Source organism: Lepus europaeus, chromosome 4 (genome assembly GCF_033115175.1).
Source record: "Lepus europaeus isolate LE1 chromosome 4, mLepTim1.pri, whole genome shotgun sequence".
NCBI classification, from domain to species: domain Eukaryota; kingdom Metazoa; phylum Chordata; class Mammalia; order Lagomorpha; family Leporidae; genus Lepus; species Lepus europaeus.
The window spans coordinates 31,785,080-31,806,168 of record NC_084830.1 but is presented as its reverse complement, the minus strand read 5'-3'; positions in this window follow the sequence as shown (position 1 = coordinate 31,806,168).

Here is a 21,089-nt window from a genome sequence, read left to right as displayed (position 1 = left end):
AAGAAAGGTTTTTCTAACCCTTTGAATGAGGACACATTCTCCAGGATTCACATGCCTGGAGAGTAAAATGAGACTACTCATTTCTATTGTAGGCTTTGCTCTTGAACCAACAGTACAATTGGTTCTCAAACGTTTTATGTACTTAGAAAAGTTTACCACTATAAACATGAGTGACTCGGTGTTTAAGCCACCTATCATATTAATATAACTGTCTTTTTTTAAAAAAAGATATCACTCTATTAAGGTGTTTGACATCATAAAAACTATTCTGAATGGGGAGACACTCTGCTCCAAAGGCTAGACAAATCTTAGTGATATCAAGAACTCTAAGAGCATATGTCTTATCTGAAAATTAACAAATTCAGAGCTGTACCTCCTCTGTGTTCTGTACAAAACCCAGGAAAATGTATCCTTTTGTGTTAATCCAAGATACAGGCTCCAGGAAACTAAAGACTAACCTTTTAACGTAGAGCTCAGTGTAATTATTTACACTAGCCAATATTTAAAACTCTTCGCCTTGTCCTACCTTGTTTCTTTTTTTTTTCTTTTTTTTTTAACTTTTATTTAATGAATATAAATGTCCAGTGTACAGCTTATGGATTACAATGGCTTCCCCCTCCCATAACTTCCCTCCCACCCACAACCCTCCCCTCTCCCGCTCCCTCTCCCCTTCCATTCACATCAAGATTCATTTTGAATTCTCTTTATATACAGAAGATCAATTTAGTATAAAGATTTCAACAGGTTGCACCCACATAGAAACACAAAGTGAAATATACTGTTTGAGTATTAGTTATAGCATTAAATCAAAATGTACAGCACATTAAGGACAGAGATCCCACATGAGGAGCAAGTGCACAGTGGCTCTTGTTGTTGACCCAAAAAATTGACACTCTAGTTTATGGCGCCAGTAACCACCCTAGGCTGTCGTCATGAGTTGCCAAGGCTATGGAAGCCTTCCAAGTTCGCCGACTCTGATCATATTTAGACAAGGCATAAAAGACAGGGTGAGGATAGTAACCAATGATCCTAAGAGTGGCATTTACCAGGTTTGAACAATTATACAGCATTAAGTGGGGAAGAGGACCATTAGTACACACAGGTTGGGAGTAGAGCCATTGGTGGTAGAGTAGAGGTTATGATTACAAAGGAATGAGGCCCAAATGTGCTAGACAGGGTCTAGAACAAAGGACAGAGTCATTATTAGAGGAGCTAAGAAAGGTGCTGTCCAAGCTACAATTAAGTTTTCTGATTGAGAGGCAAATAGAACCTGATAGAAGGGGCTTGATAATAATCTGTTGGGCTTTAGGCCTTGTAAGTTCAGAGGCCCAGACCTATCTATCTCTTCACATGGGGTATATCCTAAGGGAGGTGTGAACCTCCTAGGGGAAGGCACTCTGTTGACTTTCATTACTTGGCTGCCCTGGGAGGAGAGCTGGCCAGGTAAAGGCAGGGGGCATCTCTAACAAGAAATTTACAGTTCTGCCTGCAATGTTGCTGACCCTACTTGACCATACCCTCAGCTGCAGTGGTCACTTTGGAAGTTGGGCTGAGTGAAGGGCTTTTCAGCTTAGAGCCAATAAGATCTGTGGCTCTGACCTGGGCATCCTTCGACTCCAGGGCAGGTCCATTTCCAGTGATCCAACTCTTGGCAGAGCTGCCAAGGCTCTTCACAAGCTGACTTCTGCTGAAGCCCAGGCTTACCACATTGAAAGCACTGCAGTGGACTGGCCTGTTGGGTCTCCTTGAGGGCAGATCAATGTACATGTCAGCCATTAATAGGTCTGCCACCCATTGCTTCTGATGCCTAGTTTTCTTTTCCTCCTGGTTTGTGTTAAAGCAGACCAGAGGATGCAAGTCAAGGGAGTGCCCATGTCCCATCTCTAATCTTCGGTGGCCTGAACTACAAGTCTATAGTCACAGGCATGTTCTGTAGTAGTTTTTCTAAGGTAGACAATGCCCATGAGGAAAATTATATTCTCACTTTAAAACTTTCTTACCTTGTTTTTATTGTGGGAATTCCAATAAAGGATGTGACATGGGCTTTCCACTCACTCCTGCCCCTTCTGCCTCCTAACTAGTGCCAGTGCCTTATCATGTGGCCATGCACTGCCCTTTCTTCTCTTTTTAACAAACTATGTTTTCTTGTGTCCCTTCTTTTTCACTTCTCATGACCACATGTTACTTATTATCAACTTAAAAGTATAAATATATGCCAATTGCTTCAAAAACTGAACCACTACTTTTGGAAAAGAGGAAAAGACACACTTTTCCATATTTCTCCCAATAAGTAAAAATGAAATTTTTGGACATCAGATACAGACAATTCACAGGAAGACTCTTAATGCTGGAAAAAAGAAGAAAACTCATCTGTAATATTAATATACGAGAACTCACACAGTTCCTTTTTCTCTCTCATATATTCCTTTAATATTAAGACTCTTTTTAATATGGAATAGGATTTCAGTGAAAAGGAAATAACACAATTTTTTTTCTCACATGTATAGGTCAGAAACCTGCAACAGGGAAACAGTAACAAGTACATACTAAAAAAGTTTTGACAAAAGTCTATTTTTCTAAGTCAAATCACCAGAAAGTAATAGCTATGAAAGGCAATGGCCATTCTAATTTTATCATGGACTCCAGAGAATACTGTTATTACCTTCCTACCAGCTCATGCTATGTTATGAACCTAGATTTTCACCCTCAAGAGCAGTGATGGGGCATGCCACACTGAAATAGGATCACTTCAGTGAGAGTTGACAAGGGGGCCAGGTTTGTCATTCCTTCACGATGGCAAGGAAACTCAGCAATTTTGCAAAAGAGAATTAGGATTTGGTAGACTTCCACCTCACTTGGCAATGAGACCAGGTTCCAGGAATTTCACCATTTGCCCACATAGGTAATGATCCATAGGTAATGAGGCAATTCTTCCATATCACATCAATGGAATCCACATGGTATGAGAGATAGACACTCACACCTTTTCAGACTGAAAAATATCAATGTAAACCTCTTGGGGAGAGGAATCTGCTACCACTATCTAGCACTCATGAAAAAATGCTCCCTCGGAACCGAGGCTGTGGAATAGTGAGTTAAGCCTCCTCCTGCAGTGCTGGCATCTCACAAGGGTGCTGGTTTGAGTCCTGACTTCTTCATCTCTGATCCAACTAACTGCCATTGACCTAGGAAGGCAATGGAAGATGGCCCAGGTGCTTGGGCCTCTGCAGCCACATGGGAGACCCAGAAGATTCTCCTGGCTCCTGACTTTGGATCTGCCCAGCTACAGCCATTGCAGCCATCTGGGGAGTGAACCAGTGGATGGAAGATCTCTCTCTCTTTATCTCTCCCTCTCTCTGTCTGTAACTCTGCCTCTCAAATAAAAATAAATAAATCTTTTTAAAAAGGAAAAGAAAAATAAAAATGCTTCCTTTAGGTGTCAAACATGATTGAGGTGCAAGCCAGAATTCTCCTCCAACTTGGCAATAAAAAATAATTGAAAGATCTCTGTTAGTGAGATCCCAGTGGAAAGAACGGGACCATCAAAGAAGGAGGTACCTTTCTCTGAAGGGAGGAGAGAACTTCCACTTTGACTGTGACCCTATCGGAATAAGATCAAAGTCAGCGAACCCTAAAGGCTTCCATAGCCCTGGCAACTCATGACTAGAGCCTAGGGAGATTACTGACGCCATGAACAGGAGTGTCAAATTGCTAAGTCAGCAACAGGAGTCACTGTGTACTTACATCCCATGTGGGATCTGTCCTTAATGTGTTGTCTAATGTGCAGTGATGCTATAACTAGTACTGAAACAGTATTTTTACACTTTGTGTTTCTGCGTGGGTACAAACTAATGAGATCTTTACTAATTATATACTGAATCGATCTTCTGTATATAAAGATAATTGGAAATGAAAAAAAAAACAACCTGGTGTTAAATTGGAAATGGCATAGAAAATTAATTAATTTTTAAAAAATATTATGTAGGATCTCTGCCTTTAATGTGCTGTACACTCTTATTTAATGCTATAACTAGTATTCCAACAGTATTTTTTTTTCACTTTGTGTTGCTATATGGGGGCAAACTGTTGAAATCGTTACCTAATATATACTAAACTGATCTTTTGTATATAAAGAGAATTGAAAATGAATCATGATGTGATTGGAAGGGGAGAGGGAGCGGGAAAGGGGAGGGTTGTGGGTGGGAGTGAAGTTTTGGGAGGGGGAAGCCATTGTAACCCATAAGCTGTACTTTGGAAATTTATATTCATTAAATAAAAGTTTAATAAAAAAATAATATCTACCCAGATATGTGTCAAAAGAGGCAAATAAAACAGAATTTATATTTCTGAAGCTTTATTTATTTATTTGAAAGGCAGAGAAAGATACAGAGAGAAAATGAGAGAGAGAGAGAGAGAGAGAGAGAGAGAGAGAGAGAGAGAGAGAGAGAGAGAGAGAGAGAGAGAGAGAGAGAGAGAATATCTCTCATCCACTCATTCATTATCCCATTGTCTACAATGGCCAGAGCTGTGCCAGTCTGAAACCAGGAGCCAGGAGCTTCTTTTGGGATCTCCCATGTGAATGCAGGGACCTAAGTACTTAGGCCATCTTCCACTGCTTTCTCGGGTGCATTAGCAGGGGACTGGATCAGAAGTGGTGCCAGTGGGACTTGAACCACCTGTAGGAGGAGGGTTAACCTTCTATGCCACAGTGCTGGCCCCATATGATGCAATTTAAATGAGATTCAGTATCCATAAGTTACTACTCAAATAGCCAAGCTTCAACTAAAAAAGAAGATACTGGTTATACCAAGATCCAGGAAGATCTTAAACGGAGAGCAGAATGATTATAGACAGATATCAACCTTGAATTATCTAGTCAGTATTTTAAAGTAGCAATCATAAAAAATGCTTAAATAAGTACCTGTATATATGCTTATAAGAGAGGAAAAAATAGAAATTGTCAACAAGTTATAATTATCCACAAAAATATAAACAAAGAATGGAAACATAAAAGATAAAAAATTCAAAAAATTTTAAAAGTCCAGTGGATTGACTCAGCAATAAAACAGAGTAGACAGGAAAAATCAATTACCTTGAAAACAGAAGGATAGAAACTACCCAATATGAATGACATGGAGAAAATAGGTATAAAAAATAACCAGGTGTCAAGTACCGAGGGGATTATAAGAAAAGATCTTATATTTATGCCATCAGATTCCTAGAAAACTAGGAGAAAAATGTAGAGACTGAAAAAAGTATCCAAAAAATAATACCTGAAAAGTTATCAAATTTGGCAAATAGCATATCCTTCAGGAAGCTGTATAAACTTTAAACATTGTACATGAATGAAATCTAGGCCAAAGCACAGCAGAAATAGCACTATCTACCCAGAAAAATAAATCAGTAAGCTAAAAAACAGCTACAGTAAGTTATATAAAAAAGTAAAATACAAAAAGAAAGAACTTAGGACAACAGAAATGAAGAATATGGTAAACAATTATGAGCAAAAATACTTCTGAAATATTTTAAAATATGTTTAAGAATTGAGGCAAAATTATGATACTGATAAAATTCTAAATATATATATAGGTGGTATTAAGAATTTATAATTATAGCTTAAATGAGGGAATGTAAAGAAAAGTAGAGGGAATTAGGATTTCTACATTTCCACTCTAACCAGGAAAATGATGACAACAGAAGACTGATTCCTTAGCTATGCATCAAGCATAATACCTAGAACAACTACCAATAATGTAATAAAAGATACAGGGGCAGATGCTTGCCATAGCATTAAAGTGACATGTGTCTTGAAACATCATGTTAACTTTTTTCACAACAACAAAATAAAATGAAATAAAACTAAGTCAAATTAAACTAAAATAAACTGTACTTTAAAAACTCGTCCACAAAATGTGCTAATATGTTTAACCACAGGTGGTTGAACAGCTAATATAATTACTTTATGAGTCAATGTAGAAGACAGACTTGGCAAAGTCCCATACTCATTTTTATAACAACTATCAAAATATTATGAATGCAAAGAAACTCGTCAACATGGTACAAAAGCAAGCAAATTTATAGCTAACATTTTTACATAAATTGAAAGACAATAATTTCTCTTTAACATTAGGAATAAATGTACATTTTCTTTATTCGTTCACCTGATGATAGGCAGCTTGCAGCTACAAAAATGAAATTCTATCATTTACATGAAAATGACCGCAACTGAAGTACATCATGTTGACTGAAGTAATCTAGACACAGAAGGACAAATATAGCAAGTTCTGCCTTAAATGTGAAAGATAAATCTTTTTAAAAAGAAAGAAAACACCACCAACAACTAAGAAATGCCTGTGTTATATCAGTTTTTCTGCAAATACAGTGTCTTATCAAACTTTTTAAAATCTTTGTCAAGCAAATTTTTAGGAATTTTTTACTACTGTATTTTTTGAAAATTGGGAATAAAGTAAGAATGTTCACATGATGTAGAATATGCACTTCTTGCAGAATGTAGAGGATACTGTGTAAGTGTTCTCAGAGGGGCCACAGCTCCCTGGAATAGAGCATGATGGCAGTCTTCTCCCTGCCTATGCAGGCAGGGTGATGACACACCCTCCCCATGGCATGTGGCAGTAGAAGGCAGCAAGGTGGGTAATCTGTCACTAATGATGAATATGGTTTTGGGACCTGAAGATTGTAACTAACATTCCAGATCCTTGTGACATAGGTCAAGACAAACTGCATGATAGGGATCAGCTTACTCTCCCTTGTCACAGGACGTAGGGTTTGTTTTTTCCTGTCCATAGGGTGAGCACTGGTGAATGTATATGTGCATACATGCTTGCTATTTGTAGAACTGTCCATACCCTCAATGAAAAGTGCTGGGCTAGAGTTCTCTGGTGGCATGCTTTTCTGTTGAAAGCTCTTGTGTTTCATCTCTTCATTTGAAAAACCCAACAGCACAACACAATGAAGTTGTAACCAGCACAAAAAGACCAAAAAGAAATATACGACATGCAAATCAGAATGATGAAATCTATTTCTATTTTCAGATAACATATGTTTTACATAGAAAATACCCATGAACCTGCAAAGAAGATAGAAAGTCCTGGCTTCAGTAAGTGATTTCAGTGAGGTCACAGGACACAAGAAAACATACAGAAATAAATTATATATCTAAATATTAGCAATGAATTTCTGATCACCAAAATGCAAAGTGGCATATCTATCAAGTAGAATATTATTCAGCTGTCAAAAATAATACAGTGATGATGCATGCTGGAATGTGGATGAACCTTGACAACATTATTCAAGGGAAAGAAGTCAGGCACAAAAGGTCACCTATTCTACATTCCTTTTATATAAAATATCCAGAACAAGCAAATCCATAGAGACAGAAAACAGATTAGTAATGGCCAGGAGCTGGGAAGAGAGGAAGGAGTGAGCAGTAGCTACTTTATATGCATATGTTTTATTTTGATGAGGTGACAATTTTTTGAATGAAATAGTGAAAAGTACTCAACATTGTGAATGCTTTCAATGGTATTAGTGATACATTTTAGGTTAAGTGCATTTTCTATAGGTGCTCTTTAAAATGTCTTGAACAGTATAAAGGATTAATCTGTTTAGAAAATGGTGAAAATATAGGAAGATACATTTCACTGATTTGGATATGTAGATGGAAAATAAAGTTATGGAAAAAATGCTATCAATAGCCATTAGGGAAATGAAGATTAAAACCACAATGTGAGGGAGAAGTTGTTCAGTCCAGCAGCTAAGATGTCAGTTAAGATGCTTCTGTCTGTATTGGAAAGCTGCTCTTGATACCGAGTAGCACAGTGATGGTTCAAGTGATTGATTCCTGCGATCCCATCTCCAGCCCCAGTCAGGGGCTGTTGCGAGCATTTGGAAAGTGAACCAGTAGATAGGATTATTCTCTCTTCCTGTCTTTTTCTTTTTCTCTTTCTGTTTCTCTCTTCCATTCAAATAACTAAATATGTAATTTAAACGAATACAATAAGACTACACACCTACCAGAATAGAAGAAATATACAAATAGTAACAAAACTGGGCCTGCGATGTGACATAGCAGATAAAGCTGCTGCCTGTATTGCCAGTATCCATAAGGGTGCCAGTTAAGTCCCAGTTGCTCCGATTCTGATCTAGCTCTCTGTTATGGCCTGGGAAGGCAGTAGAAGATGATTCAAGTGCTTGGGCCCCTGCACCCACATGGGAGACCCAGAAGAAGCTCCTGGCTCCTGGCTTCAGATTGGTCCAGCTCCAGCCATTGTGAACATATGGAGAACTAGTGGATGAGGACATCTCTCCCTCTCTGTCTCTGTCTCTGTCTCTCTCTCTCTCTCTCTCTGCTTCTTTGTAACTCTTTCAAATAAGTAAATAAATCTTTAATACTGACAAAGCCAAACACTGATGAAAATCTAGACAATTGATGACACAGACATTGCAGGCAGGAAGACAGTGTGACAGATTGACTCTGGAAAATACTTTGGCTCTTAAAAAAAACTAAACATGCAGTTTGCCTTCAAGATAACAATTTTCATTTATGGATTCTTATTCCATAAAATGATTTTTGTTAAAACAAAGAAAATAATGTTTATAGCAACCTTGTTTGTAGCATTCCAAATCTAGAATTATCTTAGATGATTTTAAAGAGTTTAATAACAAAAAAGAGTTTAATAACTAAATTAATGGACATTCATTCATACCATAATATGCTAGTCAATATAAGCAACCATGATAACTAGATGCATTTGTAAGTTATTAGGGGAATCAATATCTAAGTCAAATTAAAGCAACAGGAATTTGACAACAATGCCAAATAGCATTATTATGAATGTTTAATCAAGGCAATTGAATAGAAAACAGCACAATTATAGGTAGTAATATATATAAAGGAGAAATTGTCATATTTTGAATATGTAATACTTTTGTTTACATTACCTAGATTTATCTATCATATCTTGTGTTATGAGGACTTTGATTTTTTCTGTTTAGCTGGAACTAACTCAAATATGCTGTGTTTCAGTATCCATTGATTCTTCCTCTCTCACCATAGACCACAGAGTTAGGGACATAAACAAGGCCCATCTGTTTACAATGTTCATCCCTTCTTAAATATGATTATTTCATGGATGGATATTTTCAAAGGTGGATATCAGGGATTATCACACACAATAATGAGAAAGAGAAAGTGAGAGAGAGGTGGGAGGAGAGAGAGAGAGAGAGAGTAAGAGAGAAAGAGATTGCTGGTTCAACTACTAGAAACCAATGGGCAGAGCACCTAGAGCTCTGATAGCCAGGAGCAAGAGAAGAAAGGTGTCCTAAGCTAAGGAGAGAAAAGAGAAAGAATTTGCTCACTTTTCCTCTGCCTATTTGTTCTACTGCGGGCAGGTCTGCCCTCACTCAGTCCTCTGACTCACATGCCCTTCTCCTCCAGAAACACCTCCGAGACCCACTTAGAAATAATTCTCTACGTGTCTTTTAATCCAGCCAAGTTTACACATAAAATTCACTACTACAGTTGAAGTCATTGTGGCAGCTGAAATCATTGCGACTATATGGAGATAGCCTTACTGAACATGGAGCACAATGAAAATAGCAACAATGAAAACAAAAACAGACAAGCTAGTGACCGCATAACCGAACTACTTGACTCCTTAAATATTCAGATAACTATGCCTTACTCCAATACAATTTCTCCAAGTGGTAGTTATCTAAGACAATAAAGTCCCTTTGGATTTTAATCTACTTTGAGTGTTTTTTTTCTCATTTGCAAAAGAAACACCCTGACAGAGTTGATGTGATGATAACAAAGAAATGAATATGAATTAGAAACCATATTTTAATAATGAGATTAACTTTGTCACATTTTCCAAATGTATTTAAGCACTGGATGTTGTAAAGTTTTGATAATGTCCTGTAGAACATAGAGTTAACATCTTCAAATTTATGACTCCAAAATATCATATAACCATCCATGTATAAAACAATCTCAGCAAGAAAATAATCAAAACTGAAATAAAGAACAAACTGTAAGCTGTTGAGCATTGTGATGACTGTTTCAATAAATGGGAGAATGAATCATGTGTTAGAATGAAATGGAATTGTATTTAACATGATTTCAAACTTATAAGTAATATAAATTTTAATAACTCTCTGGAAAGATAACATTCATATAACTACCCAGCAATTTTATAATTTTGAGAAACATGGAGGCCAATGTTTCTTATAAATACATAACATATGTTTTGAAAATACTGGATGGTCAAAAATGTGGTTTTAGTTCTAGAATTTATAGCTCAGTGAATAGAATAAATTAACCATGTAGTAAATGCTGCATGCTTAATAATTACATAAATATCAAGAGTTAATGCATTTATAACACTTAGCATATTCCAGGCAATGTCTAAAGCACTAGTGCAGTGTTATGAGTATTATCTGTGCACAAAAAGCCTATAGGGCAAGTAACATATGTTTCACTGAGGAGCATGTGGCACACAAAGAAGACAAGCAGCTTCCCCATGGTTATAGAATTTATAAATGCTCTGTCCAAACTGAACCAAAAAGAAAAAGGAAGAGTCAGTATTGTGGTATGGTGGCTTAAGACGCAACTTGTGATGCCTGCATTCTATATCAGAGTGCTGATTCGGAGCCTCTGCTCCTCTGCAGTGGAAGATGGTGCAGGCTATGCCCTGCCGCTCCTAGAAATTCCCTACTCCCAGCTTCAGCCTGGCCCCAGCCTGACTTCTGTGGATATTTGGGGCCTGAATAAGTAAATGGAAGATCTCTCTGTCCCTGTGTCTATTTCTATCTGCTACTCATCTTTTCAGACAAATAAATCAATAAATATTAAAAAGAAAATGAATATGGCCATAGTAAACAAAAAATAAAAGAAAAATACATAAAAATTGCATGAAAACATTGACAGCGCATGATAATATAATAACTCTCAATCCACTAAGTAATTCAATTTAAGTCAATATTAAGGACAGATAGCTAAAATGAATTGAAGATTTAATACAAGTGTGGTAGTGCTTATATCAATCTACATGTGTAGTAATATGTAACAAACATAAATAAGATATTGCAAAGACTGCATAATCCAAGTAAGATATGCGAGAAATTGCACTGGCTCATTCCAATGTCTCTACCCTTGATAGTGTACTGTAGTTAAACTAAATACCATCATTAGAGAAAGTTACTTAATGTTACTATTGGAATAATGAATACTTAGGAGTTTTCTTATAGCATCTTATGAATCTACAGTTGTGATAAAGTAAAAATCTGAGAAAAAAAGAAAACGTTCAAATACATCTAGCAATTTTAGCACTATATAAATATATATTGTCAAATTACTCTATATTATTTTCTTATATTTTTTTATTTGACAGGTAGAGTTATAGACAGTGAGAGAGACAGAGAGAAAGGTCTTCCTTCTGTTAGTTCACTTCCCCATTGGCCGCAATGGCCTGTGCTACGCCAATCCGAAGCTGGAGCCAGGTGCCTCCTCCTGGTCTCCCATGTGGGTGAGGGACCCAAGTACTTGGGTCATCCTCCACTGCCTTCCCGGGCCACATCAGAGAGCTGGAGTGTAGAGGAGCAACCAGGACTAGAACCCGGCACCCGTTTGGGATGCCGGCACCACAGGTAGGGGATTAACCTAATGTGCTATGGCGCCGGCCCCTTTTTGTGCAATTTTCTAATACATAGAATAAATATGAATGTGCTTACTATTTGAAAAATCTATTTATACAGCTTTATTATATTAAAATAAAAATGATGTAAAACAAGAAGGAAAAGATCCTAATTGGAAAAATTGTTAATAATAGTGAAAGCTAGAACACTCATTCAACTTCTGAGATTAGGATATCACTTAAAATATTTATGAAAGTGTAATGAAATGAAAAATTATGCAACATTAAGTGGTGATACTAATGTTCATTCATTGACATAAAGATTAATCTCAAAACTTAACCAGAAAATTTTTGCAACAAAATTGCAGATATAAGACTCAATGTAACTATGTGTATACTAGTTGGAAAGAGAGACCAGGAGAAGCACCTGGCTCCTGCCATCCGATCAGCGCGGTGCGCCAGCCGCAGCGCGCCTACCGCGGTGGCCATTGGAAGGTGAACCAATGGCAAAAGGAACACCTTTCTCTCTGTCTCTCTCTCACTGTCCACTCTGCCTGTCAAAAAAAGAAAAAAAAGATAAATGTGATTTTTCTCCTCAGTGGCATAAAAGATATCCTTCTTCAACTGTACTTTTTTATTTATTTCTTGAACTCTTTACAGTGATAATACTCTATTTTTTAAAAGTGGAGTATAAAATAAAGTGTTAATTTAGCAACTCAAAAGAATAAGCAAAAAAAAATTCCTCATGTATTTTAAATTATATGAAGGTAAAAGACAAAATGTCCAAAATAATAAGGGAAATTAGGCCGGCGCGTGGCTTAACAGGCTAATCCTCCGCCTTGCGGCGCCGGCACACCGGGTTCTAGTCCCGGTTGGGGCGCCAGATTCTATCCCGGTTGCCCCTCTTCCAGGCCAGCTCTCTGCTATGGCCCGGGAAGGCAGTGGAGGATTGCCCAAGTCCTTGGGCCCTGCACCCGCATGGGAGACCAGGAGAAGCACCTGGCTTCTGGCTTCGGATCAGCGAGATGCGCAGACCGCAGTGGTCATTGGAGGGTGAACCAATGGCAAAAAGGAAGACCTTTCTCTCCGTCTCTCTCTCACTATCCACTCTGCCTGTCAAAAAAAATAATAATAATAATAACAATAAGGGAAATTATTCTGTGAAATCTCAATTTAACCAATAAGAGGGAAGAAAACAAGGGAGGGATGCAGGTAAAGGTAGCAAAGGAAGAAAGGAAAGAGAAAAATAGGGTTTAAACTATGTTTATCATAACAAAGCAAAGCACAGCAGGATTCTTTTTATTTGAGTCACAGACAGAGAGAGGGAAAGACAGAGAAAGGTCTTTCATCTGCTGCTTCATTCCCCAAATGATAGCAATGGCAGGAGCCGGGCAGATCTGAAGCCAAAAGCCAGGAATTTCTTCCAGGTTTCCCACGTGGCTGCAGGGACCCAAGCACAGGTTCCATCCTCTAGTGCCTTCCCAGGCTATAGCAGAGAGCTTTATCTGCATAGGAGCAGCCAGGACATGAACCAGCAACCATATGGGATGTCGGCTCCGTAGATGGAGGCTTAGCCTACTATGCCACAGCGCCAGCCCAAAGCACAATTCAGTTGAACAGTATTTTGTTGATAAGATTTAGTGTTCTCTCTGTAGAAGTATAATATCAGCCTTAGGATTGCCAAATCACAATGAGATTCAAGATACATAGAGTTTATCATCCTTTGTATGAGGATGATCTTTGTTGAACATTCTTTGATAGGAGCATTGTTGTGTCATGTAGCATTAATTAAAATATTCACATTAGAATTTTAGCGAGTTTATTTTTGAGGACTTAAATATTATTTCATTCAATATTTGGTAAACATTTTATGGAAAGAAGAAGTATATTCATTTAGGAAAATATATAAATATTAAATATGTATTTTTTGGCAAACATTTTAGAAATATTTTTCAATGCGGCATATCTTTAATTTAATTCTGCAGGCTATAAGCTTAAATCTCTATAATTGCAAATGTAGCACAATATGGATGAAATGACTTAGACCAAGTCTTCTGCATTTGCACTTCCAAAGGCTGCATAGCATTTGTATTTGGCTTTTATGTCAATCTGCTCAGTGTCAAGCTGTCACTATCACAGCTGCATATGTATTTTAGGGGAACTGGCAGAAAGCAGCATGCAAAATGCAGTATAAATTTAAAGGACAGGAATACTACAGCTAAATGCTGAATTATGTTTAAGCCATTGCCTAAATGACAGTTCTGTAGCACTTTGCTCATTCCAAAGCACTTTATGATTATTCCCAATACTCCTTTTCTTTAAGGCCTACAGCTTGAATATGTTTGCCTCAAATTAGTCTTTAGGAAACTGAGGTACAGAGTAGATAAAAAGGATGGGTAAGTTCATCTCATGAGTGAACTCAGAGGTATGTTTAATAAGATTAAAGGAAAATATATTGCCAGAAAAATGAAAAGAGCCTTGATTTTGATAGTCTAACTGGATTGTCATAAATGGGGGATATAACACCTTTGATTACTTAAAGGGATCTTTTAGTTACAAGTAGGTAAATTTATCATTTTATCCTTGTGACTAACTATGTATGAAGGCCTGCTTAAGAAATGCCTATATTGAAAAACAGACGCATTCCATTGAGGATCCCCCTGAGAATTTTGGAAAAGCCTCATTTGAGTTGACTTAAAGTCCCTTGAAAACTGGTAATTTTAAACTGCATCACTTTCCCCTGCATGGAATATAAGTGCTGTGTCTTTACTGTATGCCCCTCTCTGTATTCTAGGGATGCCTTGTAAATCCAATTCCTTTTAGTAACAAACCATGACATATCTCGATCATTTTAATGAATATAAGGAGTGCTTTCTCTTTCATAACTCTATAAAGTGATATCGTTTCAAATAGATACAACTCTAATTTTGCCAAGTATTCATACCTGAATTCTTTGTTTTTATCTACAATGCAAATTAAAAACTGAAAACCTGTGAGTACAAACTGACCATTGACAAAAAGAACTCACTCAAGGGTGAGAATGAAAATCCTACTCTGGATTTTTGCCTCCACAGTTCTGACTTCTTCCCAGTCAGCCTTACAGAATCTCCACCTCAATTCTATGGAGGACTGGACTGGAGGGTACACCTTGAAGTAGAGACCACTCACACAGGAATTATTGCTAGGCCAACAATCAAAATCACTTCTATATAGTCGTTACAATGCCCACAGTCTCAACTACTAGTTCTTATTTTGAAATAAATATAGATTCACATAAAGTAACAACATTATATAGGAGGAGCCCCCTTCAACTTTCACCAAGATTCTCCCAGCGTTAGCATTTTGTATAATTCTAGTGAATCAGAATCAGTCTTGGCACTGGAACAATCCAAATAACTCACACTTCACCAATTACATGTGCACTCATTTGTGAATTCATGTGTATACCTATGTGTATTTACAGTTTTATGCGATTTAATTTCATGTGTCACTTCTTTTAATCTTCCTGATCACGAAACTTAACTGTCTCATCCCAAATTACTCTATAATGTTCAACTAGCTATGTATACAAAGTTCTTTATAAATCATTTTAAGTATATTATTTCCTTCACTCAGCCAACCCAGAGGTTCCATTTTTATTGATGGGGGAGGGGGGCAAGTTTCAAGAGTGTTACTAATACAAAACCCTGAAACTAGCAATAGAAAGTGAATAAGTGAAAGCCCAACTCAAACTCTTTACTAACCATGAAGCTGCTGTAAGCAATTTTATGAAAGCGCCCAGCTGATCAGAAAGTGAAGAATTCTTGGCTAGGTACCCAGGGACTAGGGCTCCTGGTCCCACAGTCTAGAGATGAGTCTCAGAGGACTTGAGAAAAGTCAAGCAACTGACTTCTGTGAGGGACTTCTGCAATTGGAAACTTAATTTTCACCCAATTAACCAATCAAAACTATTACTTATCAGTGTCTCCCCAGACTTCTGCCTTTATAGCCTATAGTAGTCCCTAGACAATCAGCTGTCAATTGTTTTGGGACATTTCCTGGCTGCTGGGAGTTTTCTCTGCTTCTTTCAATAAACTACGTCTGCTTTATACACTCTCCCTTGTCCATGCTCCTAATTCATGGTGGTCATGAGACACAAAACTTAGTCATTTGAATGACGAAAAATCTGAAACATTTCTTGGGGGCTGAAACATTTCTTGGAAGGGTGATTAAAGACAGAGTATCTCTGCTTCTTTTGTTCCATGTTCCTTGTTCAGCATGTCAATTAAAAACACAGGAATTCTGGCAGCCAGTTAAAAACATTTGACATGGCTGCTGGTCTTAAAGACTCAGAGGGTAGGATTGCTTGGGCAAGACCTGATCAATCCCCCTCCACCTTTTGCCCCAGGGAATTGTGGTCTTATTTTGCCTTAGTAATGGAAATTCTTCCAGTGCTTGAGACTGGAATAGGGTCTCAGAGCAACTGAAAGTTTCTGGGGCCTGCGCTGCGGCTCAATAGGCTAATCCTCCACCTGCGGCGCCGGCACACCAGGTTCTAGTCCCGGTTGGGGCACCGGATTCTGTCCCAGTTGCCCCTCTTCCAGTTCAGCTCTCTCCTATGGCCCGGGAAGGCAGTTGAGGATGGCCCAAGTCCTTAGGCCCTGCACCCGCATGGGAGAAGTACCTGGCTCCTGGCTTCGGATCAGCGTGGTGCGCCGGCCACAGAGGCCATTGGAGGGTGAACCAACGGTAAAGGAAGACCTTTCTCTCTGTCTCTCTTTCTCATTGTCCACTCTGCCTGTCAAAAATAAAAAATAAAATAAAATAAAATAAAATAAAAAGCACTTAAAGTTTCTGGCCAGGTTCGCTCCCTGCTCTTGCCTTAAGGCTCCTTGATCAGATCCAGACCATAAGCATATTGGATTAAAACCAGCATCTCTCTCTCTCTCTCTTTCTCTCTCTCTCTCTCACTCTCCCTCTCTTTGCTTCTCTCCCTCCCTCATTCCTCTTTACAACCCCTCCTCATTCATTCTTAAATTTCAAGAAGGAGTGGGGGATGCCTCTGGCTACAGCTGGCTAGACATGTTCCCCACCTAAGCTAATAAGAGAGACCTTAATCCACTAACCTTTTTCAACCTGATTTTCTTTCATTCTTTGAAGTTTACATTTTTTTGGTGAATTTTTCCTTCAGCTGTTGACAACAGGATCATCTGATCCTTTACCTCTTTGTTCCATGACATATTTAACTATCTTAAATAATTGGACCATATGTTGAAGTCATGAGCCAGTCTTTTTTTTTAATAATTATTAATATAATTGCAATTTTATTATTTGCCATAAAATTATTTTACATTTTTAATTTTCTTAAATTCTTTTTTTAAATTTTTATTTAATGAATATAAATTTCCAAAGTACAGTTTATGGATTACAATGGCTTCCTCCCTCCCATAACTTCCCTCCCACCTGCAAACCTCCCCTTTCCCGCTCCCTCTCCCCTTCCATTCACATCAAGATTCATTTTCAATTCTCTTTATATACAGAAGATCAGTTTAGTATATATTAAGTAAAGATTTCAACAGTTTGCCCCCACATAGCAACACAAAGTGAAAAAATACTGTTGGAGTACTAGTTATAGCATTAAATAACAGTGTACAGCACATTAAAGACAGAGATCCTACATGATATTTTTTAAAAAATTAATTAATTTTCTATGCAATTTCCAATTTAACACCAGTTTTTTTTTCATTTCCAATTATCTTTATATACAGAAGATCGATTCTGTATATACTAAGTAAAGATTTCATCAGTTTGTACCCACACAGAAACACAAAGTGTAAAAATACTGTTTCAGCACTAGTTATAGCATCACTTCACATTGGACAGCACATTAAGGACAGAGATTCCACAAGAGATGTAAGTACACAGTGATTCCTGTTGCTGGCTTAACAATTTGACACTCTTGATTATGGCGTCAGTAATCTCCCTAGGCTCTAGTTATGAGTTGCCAAGGCTATGGAAGCCTTTAAGGTTCGATGACTTTGATCTTATTCCGATAGGGTCATAGTCAAAGTGGAAGCTCTCTCCTCCCTTCAGAGAAAGGTACCTCTATCTTTGATGGCCCCGTTCTTTCCACTGGGACCTCACTCGCACAGATCTTTCATTTAGGTCTTCTTCATTTTTTTTCTTTTCCATGGTGTCTTGGCTTTCCATGCCTACAATATTCTCATGGGCTCTTCAGCCAGATCTGAATGCCTTAAGGGCTGATTCTGAGGCCAGAGTGTTGTTTAGGACATCTGCCATTCTATGAGTCTGCTGTGTATCCCACTTCCCATGTTGGATCATTCTCTCCCTTTTTGATTCTATCAGTTAGTATTAGCAGACAATAGTCTTGTTTGTGTGATCCCTTTGACTCTTAGACCTATCATTGTGATCAATTGTGAACTGAAATTGATTACTTGGACTAGTGAGATGGCATTGGTACAGGCCACCTTGAAGGGATTGTATTGGAATCCCCTGGCACATTTCTAACTCCACCATTTGGGGCAAGTCCAATTGAGCATGTCCCAAATTGTATATCTCCTCCCTCTCTTTTTCCCACTCTTATATTTAACAGGGATCACTTTTCAGTTAAAATTTAAACACCTAAGTATAATTGTATGTTAATTACAGAATTCAACCACTACTACTAGAACAACAACAACAACAACAAATACTAAAAAGGATAAAGTATTACATTGTACATCAAGAGTCAGGACAAGAGCTGATCAGGTCATTGTTTCTTATAGTGTCCATTTCACTTCAACAGGTTTCCCCTTTGGTGCTCAGTTGTCACCGATCAGGGAAAACAAATGATATTTGTCTCTTTGGGACTGGCTTAATTCACTCAGCATGATGTTTTCCAGATTCCTCCATCTTGTTGCAAATGACTGGGTTTCATTGTTTCTTACTGCTGTATAGTATTCTATGGAGTACATGTCCCATAATTTCTTTATCCAGTCTACTGTTGATGGGCATTTGGGTTGGTTCCAGGTCTTAGCTATTGTGAATTGAGCTGCAATAAACATTAATGTGCAGATAGCTTTTTTATTTGCCAAATTAATTTCCTTTGGGTAAATTCCAAGGAGTGGGATGGCTGGGTTGTACGGTAGGGTTATATTCAAGTTTCTGAGGAATCTCCAGACTGACTTCCATAGTGGCTTAACCAGTTTGCATTTCCACCAACAGTGGGTTAGTGTCCCTTTTTCCCCACAACCTCTCCAGCATCTATTGTTGGTAGATTTCTGAATGTGAGTCATTCTCACCAGGGTGAGCCAGTCTTTTAAATCAAGTTCTTCTAGGCTGTTGTAACTGACCTAGGTAACAAGAATTTTGTGTGTCTTAGAGAAGGTTCATGCATTTTCTGTTGTCTTTACTGAGCCTTCACTGCTTGAGAGAATTGGTTTTAAGGAGTTAGTATTATTTGCCAATTTTTCATTATTTGAAGCATTACTCTAACTCCGATTACATCTGATCCATAGTTTCGGTTCAACTGCTCAGGTTATATGGATTATAAAATACATTGTAACCTTATAAAATTATATGAAAAATATGTGGTGCTTTTATAAATGTCTGATGTTTTACAATCTATGGTCAATGAGACACTATTCCAGAGTGGACCTATTCCTGCATTCTCCCTACAGAGCCATGGATATCAAAAAATATATTTTCCATACAGACCCTAGTTTTTAAAAGCCTCCTACAGACTGTGAGGGTGGAAGCTATATTCCTGTTACAGGGATACAAGACATGGGAAAGGAAGGTCAAGTATATGAAGTCAGGACCCCAGGAAATGGAAGGCAGGAATGGAGGTGTGAGCACCTGCTCCTCTTTTCTGTCTTCTCCCTGCTGTGGATCCACTATGCTTTGTTCGCACAGCCCAGGATCTTGAGGCATGCCTTAAGTTGGTAGAGGCAGAAACTTAGGAGTGTGTTTAGATGGATAAAAAGACACTTGATTCCTTTGTCCCTTAAACCTTGAAGAAAAATTATCTGGTGCTTTTCACACCACGACGTGGGGAGATAGAAGCTGGGGGACAGAGATACTTGGCATCCAGCGGAAAGTATTAATTGGAACACTATCCTCCAATTAGAGCTCTTCTGTCCCAGAGCAGGGGAACGGCCTGAGATCCTTTATGTTCCAGCATCTTTTGCCCTCTGAGATAAGCCAGAGTTTTGTCAACTCTCTAAGGTAGACAATTACACCCAAAATCCCAGTCGTCCCTCTCTCTCTCCACCCACCGTGGAGGCCATCACACAGTCTACACCAACCTCACCACCTACTACTTCTGTTTCCTCATCCCCCTCCCAATCTGGAACTACCTGTTAGCAAGTAGGCCACATGACCATTCACTTCTATTTTACTGCTCCAGGAGGTTCCTCTAGTATTTTGTTGTCCTACTCATGTCCAGGTCTCTTTTTCCCTGCAGGATCCTAAACAGATAAAGAAGAACTTGGGGAGACTTTCAGAGGACCAACAAATTGAGACTTTCCAGAGTGTGTCATAGCGCTATGATCTCACCTGGAAAGAAGTAATGTTGCTCCTAAATCAGACCCTGTTAAGGATTGAAAAACAAGCTTCTCTCCAAATTACAGCACTTTAGAGGAAGGACTTCACATAGCGTTTACATCCTTTTCTGATCCGGGAGGCCAGGAACCATTATATCCCACAACAAAGAAAGCTGTTCCTCAGGAAAAGCCTTACCCACTGTGGAAACCAGAAGACCCTGTAGATGAATGGAAATCATTTCATGTGTCCTGGAGAGACACCTTCTGAAGCCTCCCCCTCCACACACACACACACACACTTTATCTAAGAGCCTGCATGGAGCCTCTAGGTGCTGAGTATATAATATCATTTCCATTGTGCCTGGAGACCCAGTTGTCAGGAATGGTAGAACAGACATGATATCCTCCAGAGACATCTCAAGAAGCTCTCTCAGGATATTCACTTTCTCCGGATCTCCCTCCTGCGCATAACCTTAGTGAGCCGTTTTGAAATGTTGCATGGCCATTCTTTCCTTAGCAATGATCTCCTAATAGGCAATGGGACCTCAGACATGAACAGATCCAACACATCACTTTCCAGATTCCAACAGGCCCTGCAAGATATCCTGAAGACAGAACCCAGGAAATTGGGAAGTCTTAAATAAAATGCAGGAGACATCATGTACACCAAGGCCCTTCCAACTCAGTCTCTCTCTTTACAGGAGAGTTTGGATAGGCCTTATAACGTGTTTCTTTCTACTCCCACCATGGCAAAATGTACATGTCAGACTCCTGGAACCACCATTTCCAAATAAAAACCCTGGTTTCTGAACCAACTTTAGATTTTATCCCAGATGATGACTTCGATACCTCCAAAAAAGATGAATACCCCAGCCAACTCTTTGAGGGACTCAAACTCCTTGTTATTAAAAAA